The following is a 20,660-nucleotide window of genomic DNA, read 5'->3' as shown; positions in this document are numbered from 1 at the left end:
ACATTTATAATTCGATATAAATATAGCAACATTTTTGTGGATATAATAGCAAAAAGCTGTAAATTATTATTTTCTAAACACAATTTTTTTCTATTGACCAGTGTTTAGTAGCTATGTGCATGACCCTCGACTAAGTGCGTAACGTGCCCCACCTGCCTGTGCTACCTTTTATTGGATTTATGTGTGTAAAAATATATTTTCTTAAAAAAAGATTTCTTATATTTTTTTAATTATGAACAAAATATTGCCAATTGTCTGGATAACAAACGAACAAGACAAATTGTACGGAATTTCCTTTAAAAAAGTTTTGAATTGTACTCGTGAACAATTGTTCAACTCACGAATTTTCCTGCACTCGTCCGGTAAATAATGGAAATGGATCGTAATATTTTTTGGACGAAAATTTATTGAAGATTCTTCAACTGATAAATCTTTCAAGTGCATGTATGCATGAATGAAGCGAGTAATTTAATTTGCCGGGATGCAATTTAAATTTCGAAGCATTTTTGAACAATTTAATAAACAAACTTTTTCTATTACTATGTTTTCTGTGGCAATCATTTAATATTTTTCATTTGTTTACAGATAATCATAACGGGAAGACCAACAACTCTTTTGTAAGTAGTAAGAAACAATTATGTCATCTTTCAATATAATAATTATTATATTTAAATTTTCTAACATTCGGTATAACAGTCTACGTTTCTGTGATACAGTTGTTCACATATTTAATATAATGAAACTTGATGATTTTCGGTTCGACTCTCTGAACATTTTATTTTTAGAGCAGCCGTTTACCAAAGTCTTCTACCAAAATTATTGCCTTTATACTGAACGTTTGTTCTTGTACGTATGCACAATTACATCCATACTTTCTTCGGGCCATTTAAACGAAACGCTTTAATGTAATCACTTCCATTTTATGTTTCAAAAATATTAATGCTTACCTTATTGTTCATTGATTCATTTGCAAAATAGGGTAGTAGTAGATGCTTAAATATTTTTCTTTTGTAAAACTGTCTAATTGATTAGATTTTAGATAAAGCAATACGATTTCGATCCCCGGCTGTGCACCAATGGACTTTATTTCTATTTTCGCATTTAACATTCGCTCGAACGGTGAAGGAAAACATCGTGAGGAAACCAACATGTCTTAGACCCAAAAAGTCGACGGCGTTTGTCAGGCACTGGAGGCTGATCACCTACTTGCCTATTAGATTTAAATAAATGATCATGAAACAGATTCAGAAATCTGAGGCCAACACCTAAAGAGGTTGTAGCGCCACTGATTTATTTATTTTTTAATACTAAAATAGTAGAGGAAGAGTAGTAAAAGATTATATTTGGTAAATAAAAAACTTCTTATTTGTAGCGTATACGCACTATTTAAATAGAACAAAAGTATATAAACGTAAAAAACACACGGACCTATTTAACATCAAAGCCTGACCTCACTTATTTTGTGCAATCGCCCGAAGCACTGTCTGAGTTACCTAGAAACACCTGAAAAGAACTTTATTAGAAAACTTTGAACCACTACATCTCGACGAGTTGTTACAATATTCATGAACTCAAGGATTATTGCATGAAACATGCACCGCGTACGTTTCATTCATTACATTCCATTCTTCAACAATCCTGCTATTAAAAATTCAAGTGAAAAACATTTTAAAACGTATTTTGCTCTCGTATGAGAACATACAGGAATTATGATATTCCCAGAGTTTTAATATTGCAAAATCTATTTATTAACTATGTGTTTAGATTGAAAGTTTTTAATAAAACCTTCATAAGTGGAAACAAGTGCTTTCTTGATGTCGATTTTGGAACGATATGCTTTCTTACCAATGTTTTCCTTTAACACAATAAGATGAATGATGATCCTTAGCATAAACCATAAAATTATTAAATAGCTGTAATAGACCTACACTACTGTACCGTATATTAGTGGTTTGTTTCTTCTTTTGGTGTCCGTTTATTTACTACAAACTTTTATATGTACTTTTATATGTACAGCGTAATTATTTTTTAACAAAAATTTACCAAAATTGAATTTTCGAAGGTAATACAGTTTTAATATTCACCTCTAAATCAAATAATATTATTTAAAAGGCGGGAATTCCAGGAAAACCATGCACAGATATTTCATCATCAATAAAAATTCCCTTTTGACGTAACGTTCAAAATTGTTATATATTCATATATTGCTATGTTTCACGTACAAATATCGCATCGCATAGGGATGCTAAATATTAATATGGTAATTATTCAATGGATGTTAATAGCACCATTAGGAGAATATCCGAATTCAGATATTTAAGTATTATGCTTTATTATTAATCGCTTTATGAGATACCATTTGATTGTTACATAAAGTTCAGAGAAGTTATTTGGACTAATGCCTGCAGATGAATTTCAATATCGGACGTCAAGCAGAATACGAAATTCCACCCATATTATGACTTCCGTCGCACAGGGGGCAAACGGGCAGGAGGCTAACCTGATGTTAAGTGACACTCTCAATTCCAGAGGGCTCGTGAGTTACCGGCCTTTTAAGAATTGGTACGCTCTTTTCTTGAAGGACCCTAAGTCAAATTGGTCTGGAAATACTTCAGTGGGCAGCTGGTTCCATATGGTGCGCGGCAAAAACTGCCTTACGCTCAGTTGTGGAATGGAATGTATTCTGCCTCGACGTCAGGTATTAATCGGACACAATCAATCAAAATACGTTTATTCAGTTTAGATGCGTCTTAGGGCATGTTTATGAATGTCAAAAACGTTTACAAAATTCGCGAAAGAGCAAGACTACGCCATCCGCACGCTTCTGAGAAGAACGGGCAAGAAACTCAGCAAGTTTTACCCTCCCTCTACATTACAATTATTCAAAGGAAAATCTCATAAACTACAACGTCATTAAAGTTATATAAGTAAAAAAAAAAAGGGTGCGTGTACTTATGTACGCGCGTAAGAAGTTATACTTCTTTGGCATTATTAAAAATAGTTTTTGATTGCATGCAAATAATTAATTACAATTAAATAATCAAAGACTGGAAAAGGAGTCATTATAGTTTCCATTTGAAAAATTAAATAAAAAAATATTTATTTTTATTCTCTTACATTAAGTGTAACATAAATTCTATTACTATTCGAATGTTGTTTTTAAATTATGTCCAATGCCGTAGCATCTTCCGTGGGCAACTTCATTCTGTTAATTTTATGTCACGGTGTGCGCGCATCGTAAAATTTCACTCCCATAAATTTTTCATAACGCGCCTAAAGAAGTATAACTTCAAAAATAATAATCAGTCAACTCCTCTGAGCACTCTCAATGGTAAATGCGGTAGAAGATGCATGGCCATTACTCATATAAAAATACAGCCTACGTAAAAATAAAAGCAAGAAAGTAGGCTAAGATCTAGCTCATGCCGAAGTTTTCAATGTCACGGCTTTGTGTTCTATAGCCAAACACAAAGACATACGGGTCAGTTAAAAGCCTACATCGACCTTTTGTTGGGCATTAGTATCTTTGTATGACAATGGTTTCACTTGAAGTATATACAGTATTTACAGTGGCATTTCTCTATGAATACAACTTACTATTTTTATTTTATGAAAAAAAAATCAGTGGCACTACAACGTTTTTATGTCAGGGCCTCAGATTTCTGTTTCTATTTCATGATCATTTGTCAATCTAATAGGCAAGTGAGCAGCCTGACACACGTCGACTTTTGGGTCTAAGGCAAGCCGGTTTCCTCACGATGTTTTCCTTCAGCAAATTGTTAAATGCGCACATAGAAAGAAAGTCCATTGATGCACAGCCGGGGATCGAACCTACTACCTGGCATAAGAGTGGCACTTTGAAGCCACAAGGCCACCACCGCTCTTTTGTATTTAGTTTAAATAAAAGTTGGTGGATAAAAACTTTAAAATAACAATTTTTCGGTAATCCATAAATACATTTATGGATATTAATTAATGTATAAAACTAAATTTGACCTTTTTCATTTGCTTTTATGTCGTATTTGTATTGCGGTTTTATAATATTTTTATGAATTGTGGGTCACGATTACTATTTTTGCGATACAGTCATTTGTATATGCTACTATTGGAATAAAATATTATTCTATTAATGATTAGGTATTTGAATGAAACATTATAAGTTATATTAATTTGATAATGTCAAAATATTATATTATAATAATGTGATGATATAAAATTATGAGATATAACAATATAATAATTGACTATAACAATATTATTCATAATGTAATGTAATATGTAAAATTCTACCTTTTAAGACAAATTTGCACGCCACGAATACTATAATATTTTTGTACCATATTCTTGCAAATAAATAAATTATTATTTTTATGCATACGCCCAACTACTACGCTATAGAGCCAAACGTTTTAAGTTTTTGTGCTTGTAGTACAAATTATATTGGCTACCTAACCTAAGGTACTTAATATTGCACGGCAAATTTCAAGAGTTTACTCCTCATCGGCCGGCAACGCATCCGTTAAAAATGGGTATCCATGGGCTGTGGTGACTGCCCCTTTTGAGCGTCCCGTAGGATCGTTTATTTATATTTATATTTCTTTATTCTATAAAAAAAGAATTTAACATTATCCAAAAGTAGCCCACAATTATTCCCGTACAAAACCCTTACAAGTACTTCGCTGATTTCAGTTGAAATAGCAAGGGTTCTAAATCAAATGTGCTTTTGTTCTCGCTCGATCTGAATCGCTCCGAACAGAATGTGGGAGGAACGTTGCATTGCAAATAGGAGATTATTTAAATTACGATTCTAGCCAGCACTTACTGGCTTAGTTTTGCCATTAAAGGAAAAAGGCACAGGTGGTTTATGTCGCCTTTTAATCGATATCGTTTTGAGTAGAGAACTGTGTGGGAATTATGAACCGTAGATAGATCTAGGTGGACTAGCTTATTGATGAATAAACTCCGTATTCAATATCACAACGCGTTTAGGCTTACCGAGGTTCTGCCAGTGCGTCAGGTTAGTTAACCGAGACCCGAGCTAACGGTTTCAATGCCATCATTCAGAAAAGGGTGTCATCCTTGATGCATCGTGTTAGGCATAGTACCAATGGTATTCTGAATGTGTTGATTATACAGAACACTTAACTAAAACTTTAAACATATTTTTAACTTTTTTAAGTTTATCTTAAAACGTTGGTATGTTGTCCATGCCCCTTCTCTAGGAGTCTTCTCTTCTCTAGGAATCTTTAATCTAAGAGTAACATTTTCCTTTGTTAAATATGCATTAACTTTATAATAAAGACGTCATTATAATTCACGATAATCAGTAAATCTTGATAGTTTCTTATAAATATTATTATTATTAATTCAAATATCGTAGAAGATTGTCTAGCTATGTATTAAAGTTTGAGCACAAAGTACTGTAATCTATATTTCAAGTATTTAAAACCTCTGACGCGGAAGAGCTTCAATCCCAATGCATTTGGATTTTATTTTAATTGATTAACAGACGCACTACGAGTCGTTCAATTATATTAGCTACTTAAGCCATTAAATAAGATACCATATAACCGGAAGCCAACTATGCTTACGTAAGTAATCGAATATATATTAAATTTCGTAATTTCATTTTCTAGATATATTAATCTGCCATGAAAGATTATTAAAAAAATTTCCTAAACACTTCGTGTGTTTAGAAATAAAAGGTATTTCTGTCAAATGTCTTATTCTTTCAAAAAAGATTAATCATCATCATCACCTCGACGTCCGCCGTTCCACAACTGAGCGTTTTTCAAGGCAGTTTTTGCCGCGCACCACCACTATGTGGAACCAGCTACCCACTGAAGTATTTCCAAACCAATTCGACTTAGGGTCCTTCAAGAAAAGAGCGTACCAATTCTTAAAAGGCCGGCAACACACTCGCGAGCCCTCTGGCATTGAGAGTGTCCATGGGCGGCGGTATCACTTAACATCAAGTGAGCCTCCTGCCCGTTTGCCCCCCGTTCTATAAAAAAAAAATAATAAGAAAAAATATTTCAACTAAGAAGTCAGACAATTACGTACATGTTTGTTCGCTCCAGTCTGGTGACGTCCAATGCTGGACATAATGCCTCTTCCCTAAGTTCCCGAACGAACGAAATGTGCATAATGACGATTAGAACACACGATGATATCAACAGGGACACAGGGAATCCTAGTGTGGGGGCCAGTGCACTTTACTTTACCTAAATATCCTGTGTATTGTGTATAATAATAAAAATAAAATAAATCAGTGGCGCTACAACCTCTTTAGGTCTTGACCTCAGATTTTTGAATCTGTTTCATGATACTTTTTTTAAATCTAATAGGCAAGAAGGTGATCAGCCTCCAGTGCCTGACACACACTGTCGACTTTTTGTGTCTAAAACATGTCGGTTTCCTCACGATGTTTTCCTTCACCGTTTGAGCAAATGTTAAATGCGCATATAGAAAGAAAGTCCATTGGTGCACAGCCGGTGATCGAACCTACGACCTCATGGTATGAGAGTCGCACGCTGAAACCACTAGGCCAACACTGCTCTGTTAAATAATAATAAAGTTTAACATTTTCATAAGACGAGCTAAGTATTTTGATTGTCGCTGCCCCTATCACAGAATATTTATTAAACGAATCTATGTACCGTTAGTAATCTTGTTATATATAAGAAGTTAAGCCAAAAACCTTATCATTATCTGAAATTAAACTTGGAAGCTGTGACTACATGCCAAACGTGTCACCCATATTAGCTAATGTAGGTGCATCCGTTTGAACCCGGTTTCAACCGCATTTTACAAAGGTTTAATAAGAGACGAGCAAAGGCGCCTCAAAGCACAAAGAAAGACAGCTTTTGCTGCGGGTAAACCTCGTTACTCGCAAATATCATTGAAAATGTAAATATAGAACTGGAAAGTTCGCCTTGGAAATTTTTCCTTGAAAAATTATACCTATCAAACTTCAGGCCTTTCCATCGGCTAGACCTAAAACAAAATCAAAAGCCTAAAGATTGACTTTTGTTAACAGAAAATAGGTTCTGAATTTGCATAAATAATTTGCTGTAAAAATCGTTCCAATTGTTCTGATTTACTATAATGCAGAACGCTTTGTGATTGTTGTAGTTGGCAACACTTTTTTACTAAGTTGTAGCTTTTGAAAAGGAATTCTATATATATCTATGGCTGATTTAGCATATTAATACTATGTATTTAAAGACCGACGTAAACAGGATGAGTATAAGTATAATCCCGTACTACTTAATACTAAATTAGCAAAGCCCGCACATACAACGACCAATAATTAAGCCTTAACTTGCTTAAGCTATCGCGGAATATGCTTAAAAGGAGCAATAAGAATATCCATAACGCTAAATCACCTGCATCATGAGCACACCCCACATACACACCCTCACGTACATACCCTCACTTTCACACCATCACACAACACAGCCGAATTAGGTATATATAAAAATATTTAATACGTTTAACTAAGTAACGTATTAAATATTTTTTATTGATTTTTCCTTTTGTAAATATCATCCATCCATTTTTTCCATCTTTAGTATAATTGTTATTTGTTAATAATCTATATCAGCTATTGAAATACGAAATAAATTAATTTAACTTTCAAAACCGCTACGTACAATACCTCAATATTGATTGGGCTAAAGACTCGGCAACCAAACTGAGTTTTTTATATAATGGCAATTAAAATCTAAAGAAATGTTTCGAATTCAGAATTATATAAAAAGAATGCAGAAATAAACTCTCCGCAAAACAGACTGTCTTTTGTTATTTTTACAGAGCTAATAACGTAGAAGCTTACGTGAAACCAATTGGAACAATATGTTATATTGTATGCGGTTTCAATTGCATTCTCAATAAATATTGATGCTACGTGGCTTTGTACTGGCTTTCTAGTGCCCCCTGGTCAGTGATTTAGTAGAAAATGTACTATATTTGTTACCAGTTTAGACGGATTAGACTACAATAATCTCAATATAAAAAAAGTTTTCATTATAAAATGTATTAAAGGGATAAAATCTTCGAGTCACATAAGAAGTGGACTGATCAAACTTTGTGATTGGTGCAGGCTTAATGTGACTCCCGTAAAAAAATAAAAATAAAATATGTTTATTATGGAACATAACATACAGGTATCACTTATTTCACGTCATTAAATTTGAATTTGTTGGCATCCCTACTCATCGGCAAAGAAGACAGAGGGTGTAAGCCGAGAGAAAACGACGGCATATAAACCTCTCGGTACTTACGTACGTATGACAAAGACATCTTGGATTTGACATCGGGAATCATACTTAACGCTAAGTGTCTGCTTACTTCTGTCAACCTCCGTGAGGAGCGCAGTGATAGAGGGAAGAATATGAATAAAACGGAAATATCTACCTTCCATTATAAAAGGTAGAAGAAAGAACTAGATACAGAAATCCGAAACGATAGCCTAGGCCTAGCGCTGTCCGTCTTAAAATTCTTACTGGTTGATTATTTTTCTCATAACCTTAACCTTTATATAGACGTACTAATACCCTTGGTCAAATATTAAAATACCCGAGATTTTCATTGATATTCATGACCGAACGAACCGTGAAAAGTAATATCGAATTATGCCAAAAAATGACAATTCTCATCTCGTTCGTACTTGAGAAGTATACTCATTTTTATGAATATCTATGGCTTACAATAATATTGATTTTATTGAATTATTCATAGAGTTTCTTGTGCGTAAAAATAATATGAGTTTTCGTACTTTGTGTGGTTATTGACACAGAATGGATATATTCGTTTGAGCACTTTTTATGAGATAGAAGACAAACGAGTAGACAATTTCATATCTTCTACCGCGGACAGTGTTCAGAGCTGCCTTGCGATTCTATAACTCACTTTTCGAACTCACACAGCGGTTTTCACAGCGGCGGACGCGCTCAAATCAGTCGTTAAGCAATCATTTTACGATTTGGCATTCTGATAAACAATAAACTACAAGCTCCCTCCTTAAAAGTGAGTTACAGAATCGCAAGGCTGTTCGGATTACGAAATCAACCCGTATCACCACGACGTCCGTTGTTCCACAACTGAACACTTTTGAGGCAGTTTTTGATGCCCCACCACTATGTGGAATCAGCTGCCCAATGAAGTATTACCAAATCAATTCGACGTAGGGTCCTACAAGTAAGCGTATGCTTAAAAGATCGGCAACACACTGGCAAGCCCTCTGGCATTGAGTGTGTCCATGGGCAGCAGTATCATTTAACATCAGATAAGCCTCCAGTCCGTTTGCCCCGTTTTATAAAAAAACGTCGGGTAACTTAGAACTTAAGGTACGTACGCTCCTCTATCGAGAGCTCCGACCTAAGTCTAAACGGTTTGGAAATACTTGAAATGCCAACTGGTTCTATAAAATGGTGCACAGAAAGAAGTTTCTTAAAAAGCGCTCAGTCGTGGAATGCTGGACTTCGTGGATCGGGTGGAATTTCGCATTCCTTTCCAAACTTTAAAATGACTTTAAAACTATATTTGAAATACACTTAATAACTTACGATCTAGGGCGACAGTGGCCGGAAATTGTGCCCATCAATGGTAATACGATAGGCAATTGACCAAGCTCAACATTTCATTCAAGTAGGTATTTTCTACTGTCCTATCTGTTAACAAACGGTTAATTAATTCTTTAATAAACGTATCATTAACGCTCAATCATTTGTTTATTTTCTAAACAAATACTCCGGGTTTAAATATAAACCCAGTATTTTCTTTATTATACATACGAAATATATTCAAAGGAAATCAATGAATACTCTACAAATTTGGGAAATCGGTACATTTCAAACTCTAACGTATGAGCATGTTAAGTTGAATTCAATGTGGAATTAGGTCTGTGCAAATCACATGCCAGTATACGTACTTGTGAATTTCAGTAGAAATCGCTCAGAGAATTGATTAAAAGGGGTAGATAAGTTTTTATACGTTTTTAATTTGCTGTACCCAAAACAATTATTGTTTTATTGTGAATTTTAGCTAAGACCTCTATGTGTGACCCTGAAAACAGCTTTGACAGTTACTAGTTATTAATTATTTTCTTAATGAGATGATTCACTGTCACGCAATTGCACACAACATCTTAAGCCGCGTGTCCACTAGGCAACATTTGGCGCGCGTCATGTGACGCTCAACATGTTCAGCAACGTTGCACAACAGCGCAGTCGTTGATAAAATTATAACCACTGCCGCTGAAATAAACACTAGTTCCTCTGTCGACATGTTGTCGACGACTGACGATGCGTAGACAGACAACGTTGTTCAACAAAAGTTGCGCGCCGACTTTCAACATGTTGTGCAACATGACGCGCGCCAAATGTTGCCTAGTGGAAACGCGGCTTTAGGTACCAATATATTTATTGTATCGCTTTTTGGCCTATGCCTGTTTTACTTTCTGTGTAAGTTACAATAATCTCAACGGTAAACAAACAAAAAAGTTAAAAATCTTAGCTATAAGAAACGGATTCGATTCATTAGCAAAAAAATCCTTTATTAAAAATTTAAATGAACGTTACTGATGTTTTGAATAAGTATATATATTATTATATTGTACGATATATACGATATTGTACGAATAATAACGTGATTTTAAAATATAAATAAATGTCTTTTGCCTTTTAAAATCGCTTCCGTCTTTTTGTTGTACAAACTATAAAGTCCCAGAATGTTAAAATAAATTTAAATATAAATTCTAAAATCACATGAATACAATTAATATTAATTAAACACGTCACAATTTTTCTTTTATTAATAATTCTATTTTGTCTACAAATACAGCGCTAAATAATTAATTCAGGTCCATAAATTTATTAATGTATGCAAATTTTATATTGAAATCCGATTATACAAACAAAAATTAATTTGCCAGTTTTGAATTGGCTTATAATTTATGTGGAAAAGATATTTTTATATAACCTATAGGCTATTATGAGAGTCAAAGTGTTTAATAAATGTTCTTAAGGTACAATCTACTCTTATTCAATGGACTGTATTTGTCTGATTAATAAAAATTATTATTATTATTATTATTATTCAATGTTAAAAATTCGACACACAAAAAAATCGGGTTTCGAGATCTTGTCGTGCCTACACACTTTATTTCATTTCAAAAAACGATCAATTATGATTGTTTTAAGGCAAATACGTTGATCATAAAGATGTAGACGAAGGACGATACAAGTCTGGAAGAAATCTATTTCCATTCTGCGTGAATTGAAACACGATACTTTTTGGCGTAGTCGTATATGATAAAATATAGACTATAGATTATATAGAGTGTTTCATATTGATGAAGCATTGTAAGGCACTCGTGTTAAATGGAGCGTTCACACGAGTCTAGGAGGCATCGGCATGCATTACAATGTCCATGTATCTGTCACAACGCTCGATAGCGCACTACAATACCATGTAGGCTTTGATATAAATAATATATAGCCTATGTTGTGCCGATATTGTACCTACTATTTGAAACTGTTTATAAATAAAATTTTCTTCTGTGTACCCAATTGACCAGTGTTCGCCTAGTGGTGTCGTGCGACTCTCATTCCTGAGGTCATAAAATTCGTACCGTGCACCAATGGACATTTAACGCTCGTAAGGTAAAGGAGCCAAAAACTCATAGGCATGTTTCAGATATACGAGACTGACTCCTACTTCTCTATGAGGCAAAACAAATGAACACGAACCAGATACAGAGGCTCTGACCTTAAAACGTAGCGCCACTGGTACTTTTTTGTATAGTTTTGGTAAGCGTTTGATTAATTAAACGATTTCATCGCATGTGTTTCTCTTGAACACGACATCTTTAAAGTATTTGTGTCGTCTCTTTATTTAAATATTGTACATGCTTTACCATGATAAGAACTCGACAAAATACTAATAATAATAATGTATATGTGGTGCATTTAATGATCAATTAATCACATCATCTTTTTCAATTATTTCGAGAACTACTGAACCGACAGTCTGCCCCTCAGCATAATGCTGAGCCAGGGCCAATTACAACCACAGCACACACGCATTACACACTTTTTTTTCATTTATTTCTTTTTTTTATATGGCTCCGGCACGATTTGTGCATTAGCCAGCGTCAAGTATAGGATTTTTTGTAATTCGTGCCCGTCTTTAGAAATTCGACCGTTTCCTCCATGTATGTATAAAAACGAATTTTTAAATTAAATTAAAACTTGTCCTCGAACCGAGAATGGAACCCGGTACCCCTCACCTAGCTGCCACTTAATAAGACCGCTAGGTTATGAGGCCCCTCCTACACACTTGAAACGAACCGAAAGGGTAAAGGGAAAAAAATCTATTTCTTTTTCTTTGATTCCTATTGTATTGTATGTAATAAATGTTATGTCTATGCCTATGTCTATGTTTCCCGTTTCCACGTAGTCTAGCCGTTACTAGAATGCAAGTCTATTGTTTGCAACAATGTCATCGACTATCGACAGCTATTTCCTATACCACAAATCCGGATGTTGAATCTGCTATTTGTAATAATAGAAAAATATAAATTTCATCTTAGAGTTGGGCTCGGAGATTCCGAGGTTCTTAATTCAATTTCCGGTGGCTTAGCTTCAGCTAAGGGCCTCCCACGTACCTTAAAAAATCTATAATCAGTTCTTCTAGTCCGCTCTATGGCCATGAGAACTGGCAGACACATAACACACACACAAATCAAACACACGTTAGCGTAACGTAAAAAAACGCGAATTAACATTTTAACCTTCACAATCTACAAGTAATTTAAACTTTTCATTATTTTGTTCCACATTTTCACTTTCTGCGTTAATATTTCACTTCTGTAGCTTCCGTTCACACAATAGCTGGCATCGTTTATTATTCATCCACTAAATTTTCACCACGATTATACGTTTCAACAGTTTCATGCCTTTGCGAACTACATATTGCTTCTACGAAGAGCGTATAAATTCTCGCCAGCAAATTTCAAACTTTTTAAATGTAGATTTAACAATTTTTCATCAGCGAAAAATTTATATAACAGCTTCTTTGCCATCGATTTTTGAGTTCTAGACATGCTTTTTGTCGCTATGTTTTCTTATATGAGCATCACATAGCAAAATCTTGACCTTGATTTTTGCATAGCTTCAATGTTGACCTCGATGTTAAGGGTCGCGTGTTTTACCGATGGACTGACTGCTCGAAGTGTCTCAGAACAATTCGAGAAACTGTACTAAGCCCCAGATAAGTGTTACTTTACATTCACGAAGAATATTTTAAGCAATAGAGATATAAAATTATGTACTTATTATAGAAGTATAATCTATGTTCAATTTTTAAATACTTAACCAACAAAGCTAACAATAGTTTACTATTGAAAAACCGAAACAATTTTATTGATGTAAATTTTTTTTAATATATAGGTAATTGTCATAATATTTAATTCGGCTATATTATCTATAAATAAAAAAAACAGGATTTGCTAAATAAAATAACCAAGCAATTTAAAAAATAAACAAATAGCGTCGGATTTTGATTAGAAAAGAATGTTTTCAAACGAAATAAAACTATTACTTATTAAGAATATAGACGACGCATATCACTATAAATATCGCCTTACCGTAATTTTCACCAAAACAGTTTTGACGCAATGCCTTTGAGCTCAAAGTGAATCATAAAAGCCCACATTCGGTCCTGCAACATCAAAACCTATCACGTCCTTAACAATTTATATAATTCTAGGCTAGATAGTGGCTTTGTTCGTAAGGGCTCTTCAAATAGGATTTCCGTACAATCGTTAATCCTTTTTTGTTACATACAAGCTTTTATTCTTGATTAATTTCTAATGCACATATCAACTATTTTGGGAATATTAAAAATAAAATATGTTTATTATGGAACATAAGATACAGGTATCACTTATTCCACGTCATTAAATTTGAATTTGTAGGCATCCCAACTCATCGGCAAAGAAGATAGAGGGTGTAGGCCGAGAGAAAAGCCGGCGTAAAAAACTCTCGGTATTGAGTAGACAAACACTAAAAAAAAACTTAAAATGTTATGAAAATTATACCTTTTTTGAGTGTTGTTCTTATTTTAAATGGCAGCGTCTTGTGTATTATACAAGCGAATATAATACTAAAAAGATTAGTTAAAAAGTAATTTTCGTGAGTGACATTTGACTTGTACCAAAGACAATGAAATGTCTATGTTTACGCCATATAATTGGCGCCAGTATCTAACAATGTCAAATAGTTTTAACCACACGAAAATACATAATATATTTCAATCACAAGAAAGAATGGTACATAAATAATTTAGCGATATATTGTTCGGTTACTTGCCGCTTTATTTCTATACACAATTTATCATTGTCACCGAACGCGCTTCGCGCATAATGTTATATTAAACCACAGTTAATTTATCAAAGATTAACTCCTTGTACACAATAATTTCTCAACAATATTAATCATAAATATTACTGTATATTACATAAAATGGACAACTTGAAGGTGTAGGATAACAGCAGTTGCTTGACCGTGCGACGCTCAACCCTGAGGACGTAGATTCGATCCCCGGCTGTGCACCAATGGACTTTCTTTCTATGTGCGCATTAAACATTCGCTCTAATGGTGAAGGAAAACATCGTGCGGAAATCGGCTTGCCTTAGACGCAAATATTTGACGGCGTGTGTCAGGCAAAGGAGGCTGATCATCTACTTGCCTATTAGGTTGACAAATGATCATGAAACAGATACAGAAATCTGAGGCCCTGACCTAAAAAGGTGGTTGTGGCACTGATTTTTTATTTCTAACACTTTCGCCTAGTAAGCTGTAGCCAAATGCCTAAGTAAGTAGTTTAAAAATAAAGTTTATTTAAGTGAACACTTTTACCTAGCTTATTGACCGTTGACATTCTATTGTCGTAGACACATTCCGCACACCTTTGACAAAAAATAATTGGCTTGGCGTCGCCTTTTGCTCGCTATAGTGTCTTTTTCCTGCCTTAACGATGAGAGATATATGATTGAGTTCTAGATAAAAGTTGTAGATCTTGATAATGCCTATAACAGCGACAGCATATGTCTAACTTATGTATTATATAAAAAGTCCTCCGCCACCTCTATATATATGTACGATTGCGATAAACTTACAAGCCACTGCGGGTATTTCAATGTATACTGGTAAGGGTTGCTACGTAAATATACAATACTAGCGGATCCGACAGACTTTGAACTGTACACACGTCTAACATACAAAAACATATCTAATAATGTAAATCATTCTCCACTCCAAAGTAAAAAAATATACAAATTCGAGCATTTAAATCAGGTTGGATCTTATAATTCCTGATTGGTAGATTTCTATCAAGTGTTTTTCCTTGAGAATAACTTAATCCTGCAAGATATTTGATACTGATTATGAGCTCGGAAAATCTTCAGGTATTCGGTTGTAAGATGTTATCTGAGCCCGCTACTCCAACATAATCTTTGCTATAAAATTTTAGCACCTTGAAAAACAGGTGATACTTTGGGTGTTTTGGTTGCAATGTCTAATCTCACTCTATGATATATATTCGCACTTAATAAAAATAATTAATAAATAAATATAGCCTTGATTGACAATCTTGTAAATTAAATTTTATCTTATTTCTACTTAGTTTTTAATGAAACTTAGTTAAAGTAAATGTAAATATTATCATATTATTTCCTATTAGACACCGGTTTCTTGATCGTCTTGCTTTTTAGCATAGGCCTCACCAAGTGTTCTCCACAAAGATCTATCTCTTGCTTTCCTCATCCATATCGCTCCTTTTTAATAAAAAAAACTCATTTTAAAGTAAGCTTATTAAGTTCAACGAAATCGTGTTCAGTCAAAATGATATTAGTATTCTGGTACGAAAATATTTCACTCCCAGAATCACCGTATATTATAAGATGCAGCGTTGATTCCTTATGTAACAAAATACAAATACGGACTATTTCAAACCTCTTTTTATTACAATTACTTTAATTCAGTTGTTTTATCTGGTAATATTTCCTAATAGTAGATTTGAGCGACTCTCAACAACGACACGCCACAGAAGACTGATCACCAACTCACCTATTAAGAATAAAATATTACCAAGACACTGAAATCTTATGTTAGTAAGTGTGATATAAATTTATTACATTCTTTACATAACTTGAAGTTTATTTATTATATTTACATAAGATTGCCAACGCTTGGCACATTGATACATAACGGGGAATAATACAACACATGTGACCAGCACTTATATACAAACATTTCGCGAAGATTAAAAAATTATTTCAAAGTCTGAAAAGTGACCTTTTAATAAGAATGCTTAATCTGGATATCGGTGAGTTTTGGCCAAAACGCTTCCTTCGTTTCGAATCCTTTAAGTATGTTTTAAAAGAAAATATTTCTAGTTTCATAACTTTTATTATAGCTTTAATGTTTAAAGTGTTGTATTTTGATTCTCACTCCTTGAATTCGAACCCAGGGACCTATGGAATTGTCTCATGCTTGTTCCGAAAAGGAGCGAGGAAACCAGTAGAGACGTTTATTACTCTCAATTTAAAAAATCGGTTTATCTGATCGATATAAGTATATGGTAACAGTCGCTATCAACTCGGAATATCGTTTTTCTCGAGTCAATATCAATTTGTAAACATATCGAAGAAACCGGAGAATAAAAACCGTAACATTTCCGCGACAAAGTTGTTTGCTAAGACATAATAGTTTTCGCTGTTTACAGTAAATATCGGGAAAAATCGCTGGGAGAATAATATATGGCTGTTTTATTATGGCATATGCGACTATTCAATTTAAAACTTTGTGCATAATATACGTTTTTGAAGTTATACTTCTTTAGGCGCGTTATGAAATATTGATGAGAGTGAAATTTTACGATTGCGCGCGCACCGTGACACAAAGTTGTCAGTGTGATTATAGCGTGCGCGAGCGAGATGGGAATAAGACAATCTACAAATAAAAAGAAATAGAATATGCGTGAAGTTAGCCAAGAATTTTGAATTACCATAATGACATTTACCATTTAAACAAATAAAGGAGTTTCAATTATTTAATACATATAATATTTATACTACTTTTACAAAATGTTAAATCTTATATGGTAGTTGTACCTATTTACTGCTTCTGTCTGTTTCAATGCAAAGTGTTCGTTAAACTTCTAATTCTCTCTTGTAACATGAATCCGGATATATTGTCACACAAAGTATATTTAAAGGATAACTCACCAAACTCTATTTGCGATTCGGCTACCTTAACGTTAAATGGGGACCCGCAATTTAATTAGACTCCGCAAACATAAACCACAGAGTAAAATACACAAGGGTTGAAAATTTTGTGAACATCTAAGCAAATAACTCATCTTGGCTCCGTTGATATTTTGATACTCCCACGGTAAGTTAATAAAGGGCGATAAAAGCTCCATGTCATTATCAGATTCAAACCTTACAAAAAAGCTTCCAATGTGCAATATTTAAATAATTATATTATGTATTTAGTACGTTTTAGAAATTGTTGTGAAAAAAGTCCAACAACGTAAACAAATGTAATTAAATGTACGATAAATATTAATGACTTAGAATATGTATTGCAAATTTTAATGAAATGATTTTCAGTTTCTTCTGCAATCTAACTTATTTAAGCTTATAAACAGTTGTAGATCATCAAACATCTTTAAAGAACTGTATAAACCTAGAACTAATATTCACAGTATTCATTAGCACTTACGCATCAACAGAATTAATATCAGAAGAATTATAGGAACAATTACGGGCCACTGTCTCCTTAATAAACATTTCTTTGTCCTTGGCGACAGTCCCCAGTGCAGAGGCTGTTTCAGAGCAGAGGAGTCAGTCACCCACGTACCCCTGGAATGAGCCCGTATCCGCTCCATCCCTTGCCCTTTTCGCAAGTGCGAACCTGGATTCTCCAAAGATCTGCAGATCATGAACGATGGTGGCGAAGCGATTGCAGACAGTCCAAAACGGCTCTGCCTGCAGTTAACCCGCTAATGACAAAGCGACTACTTAGCCTCAACAGAACTCTCAAAACAATGATAGGGACAATTACGGGCCATTGTCTCCTTGATAAACATCTTTATGTCCTATGCGTGACAGACCCCATGTGCAAACTGTTTCAGCGCAGAGGAATCAGTCACCCACGTAGTCCTGGAATGCGAGGCTGTGGCTAAACAACGTGAAGAAATCGTCGGAGCAGTGAGGTTGCTTAAATTTGCGACTCTAGGTCAAAAGCCTTGAAGGTGTTTAGTACGCACTTGCCACGTGGTGCCAAGAAACACGGCCGTGCCGTGCACGTGGTGAAGAAGTTTGTTGACCTTTGACATGTTTAATTTCTTCGTCAACAGAAAAGATATTAAATTGATTCTAAATTAACATTTACTACCAGTTCGCAAGTCAAGGGTGTAGAGCGGGCTAGAAGAATTCTGCTGGTCCACATAACCTCTTCCTTCTAACAGCCCGTCTCTTGTCTTGAATGTTGCCCATTATTATAAGCTGCAACAAGTCGTATATATATTGACGCAAATCGTGACTGAGGTATGCGACTTTTTTATTTGAACGTCTACATAAACTTTCCTGTCGTCCCGATTCGATAAAGGACTGTCTCATTCAACACTTCTTGGTTCCAGCTGATGCGAAGCATGCGACGGTAACATGAAACAATATACCCTAATGATACCTTGTCAAACTCCTGAAGCTAGCATATGTTGCTTATCGAAATATATTGTGGCAGGTTATGATTGATTCAATTTCCCATCTATTGTTTTATCACTAAACATGAGATGGAAACAATGGGGGGTAATCGAGACCGTGACTCAGCATTATTGCAGTATATAACATAGCTTGACGGCCATTATTAAATATCACCCTTTTCATTCACAGATAAAGTATATTATGTATAGTATATTATGAGCATATATAGCGTATATTCATTATACTCTCCCCTAGAAATTTTTAGATTCTTATGAAAATAATGTGTGAAAAAGATTAATTGTCAATATACATATATATATTTTATGTTACACAAGGCAAACGGGCAGGAGGCTCATCTGATGATAAGTGATACTGCCGCCCATGGACACTCTCAATGTATTGCCGGCCTTTTAAGAATTAGTACGCTAGAGCACACTTCTTTTTTTTAAATCTCGAAACGCAACATGCGTATCAAGATTAAAAAAAAATAAGATTACCAAAATATAACTCGTTCTTGGTTTTAGCATTACCGTTTGTTAAGCTGGCGTAATGGGAAAGCAAACATCATTGCGAAAGCTTAAAAGTATGGGTTTTCAAAAATGAAATCAATGACTAATCCGCTAATTTTTTTTATATTCTAACAAAGATGGGAAAATAATTTCTAATACACAGTCCGAACCTACTGTACCTGACGAAAATATTTTCTAAATCATAAAATTATTTACTAAATCTAACATGTGCTCATAGTAGTAACTTCACAGTATCTATTGGATAGGAAGTCTGGCAATCTCACTGCTATAAAGGGTTGTATGCCTGATAACATCAAAGGAAGACGTAACTAAGTCAAACTGCACTTAGTAAAGACTCGTGGTACGCGGAAATTCTAATCTAATACAACTCCTACTGTTACAATATCATAATATATATTTTAAATGGCGGTTATATTATCACCTTAAATAATAAAACAATAACTATTTTAATATAAACACTTTTTAATCAGTATTTATAATACCGGACAGAAATGGGTTCTCCGTTCTGAAAAATGCCTAAGTTGTAATTTAAACACTTCGCAAACTAAACAGCTCTAAACAATGTTTCAAATTCATCAAACATTCATGGTTACCGCAATAAAATTATTTTATACTGGCCACACTCATGACCATAAAACGATTTTTTTTATATGAAGAAATGTCACAGACTACATATTATGTTCCATTCCTAGCGAAAGTATAATTTTAATATTATCCAGGAGACTGACATGAAGTACTTGGCTTAAATATAATTTAGTTGATGCCAAAATCTGTTCATGTCTCATTGGAGATTTACAAGACATCCAACATTAACTTATACTGTTCCAATATAAGATTCCAAATCTTTAAAATACTATATAGTTATAATCTCACCATTCATAATAGTAAACTACAATCCCCCTTATACTTGTAGGTATAGAACTAGTTAAACTAATATAATAAGCCGTTAGTTGCATTCCGTTTTGTCACTTTTATTTATTTTCAAAGCGACAGGACGGGTTGGAACAAAACATTTAATGCTTAGTTCACACGCGCGCGTTCAACGCTACATTCAACGTGCACATTCACATTCACGAGCGTGTAAACGGTACGCCCGAGCCCGTGAACGCGCCTGTGAACGTGAATGCCGCGAATCGGGCAAGTGTCGGTTTTTTGGCAAAGTTCAAAGGATGAATGTGCGGGCGCCCGGTGACTGTTTACACGCGCGCGCCGCGCAGGCAGTCAGTCTCTCCCGCGCTTTCGCGACGAGTGGATCTTCATTCTTCGTCTTGTTTCTTCGTTGCTAAGAAAGTCGCTACGATCGGAGATTACAACATGGCGGAATGGTCAAACGTTTGTTTCTTTTTCCAATAAAA

The 20,660-nt window shown here is 34.5% G+C and overlaps 1 protein-coding gene across 1 annotated transcript in view; it reads left to right on the top strand.

Annotated features, from left to right (window-relative positions):
- Nucleotides 1-585: 585 nt before the first annotated feature.
- LOC125057708 (CD151 antigen-like) overlaps nt 586-20,660 on the top strand; it is a 32,691-nt gene continuing 12,616 nt past the window's right edge. Inside the window, exon 1 of the mRNA XM_047661534.1 lies at nt 586-617. The gene's annotated coding sequence lies outside the window, so the exon portion shown is untranslated. The remainder of the gene's footprint in view (nt 618-20,660) is intronic.

Source organism: Pieris napi, chromosome 17, assembly GCF_905475465.1.
Source record: "Pieris napi chromosome 17, ilPieNapi1.2, whole genome shotgun sequence".
In the NCBI taxonomy this organism is placed as follows: domain Eukaryota; kingdom Metazoa; phylum Arthropoda; class Insecta; order Lepidoptera; family Pieridae; genus Pieris; species Pieris napi.
This window is presented reverse-complemented; position numbering and strand designations above follow the sequence as displayed.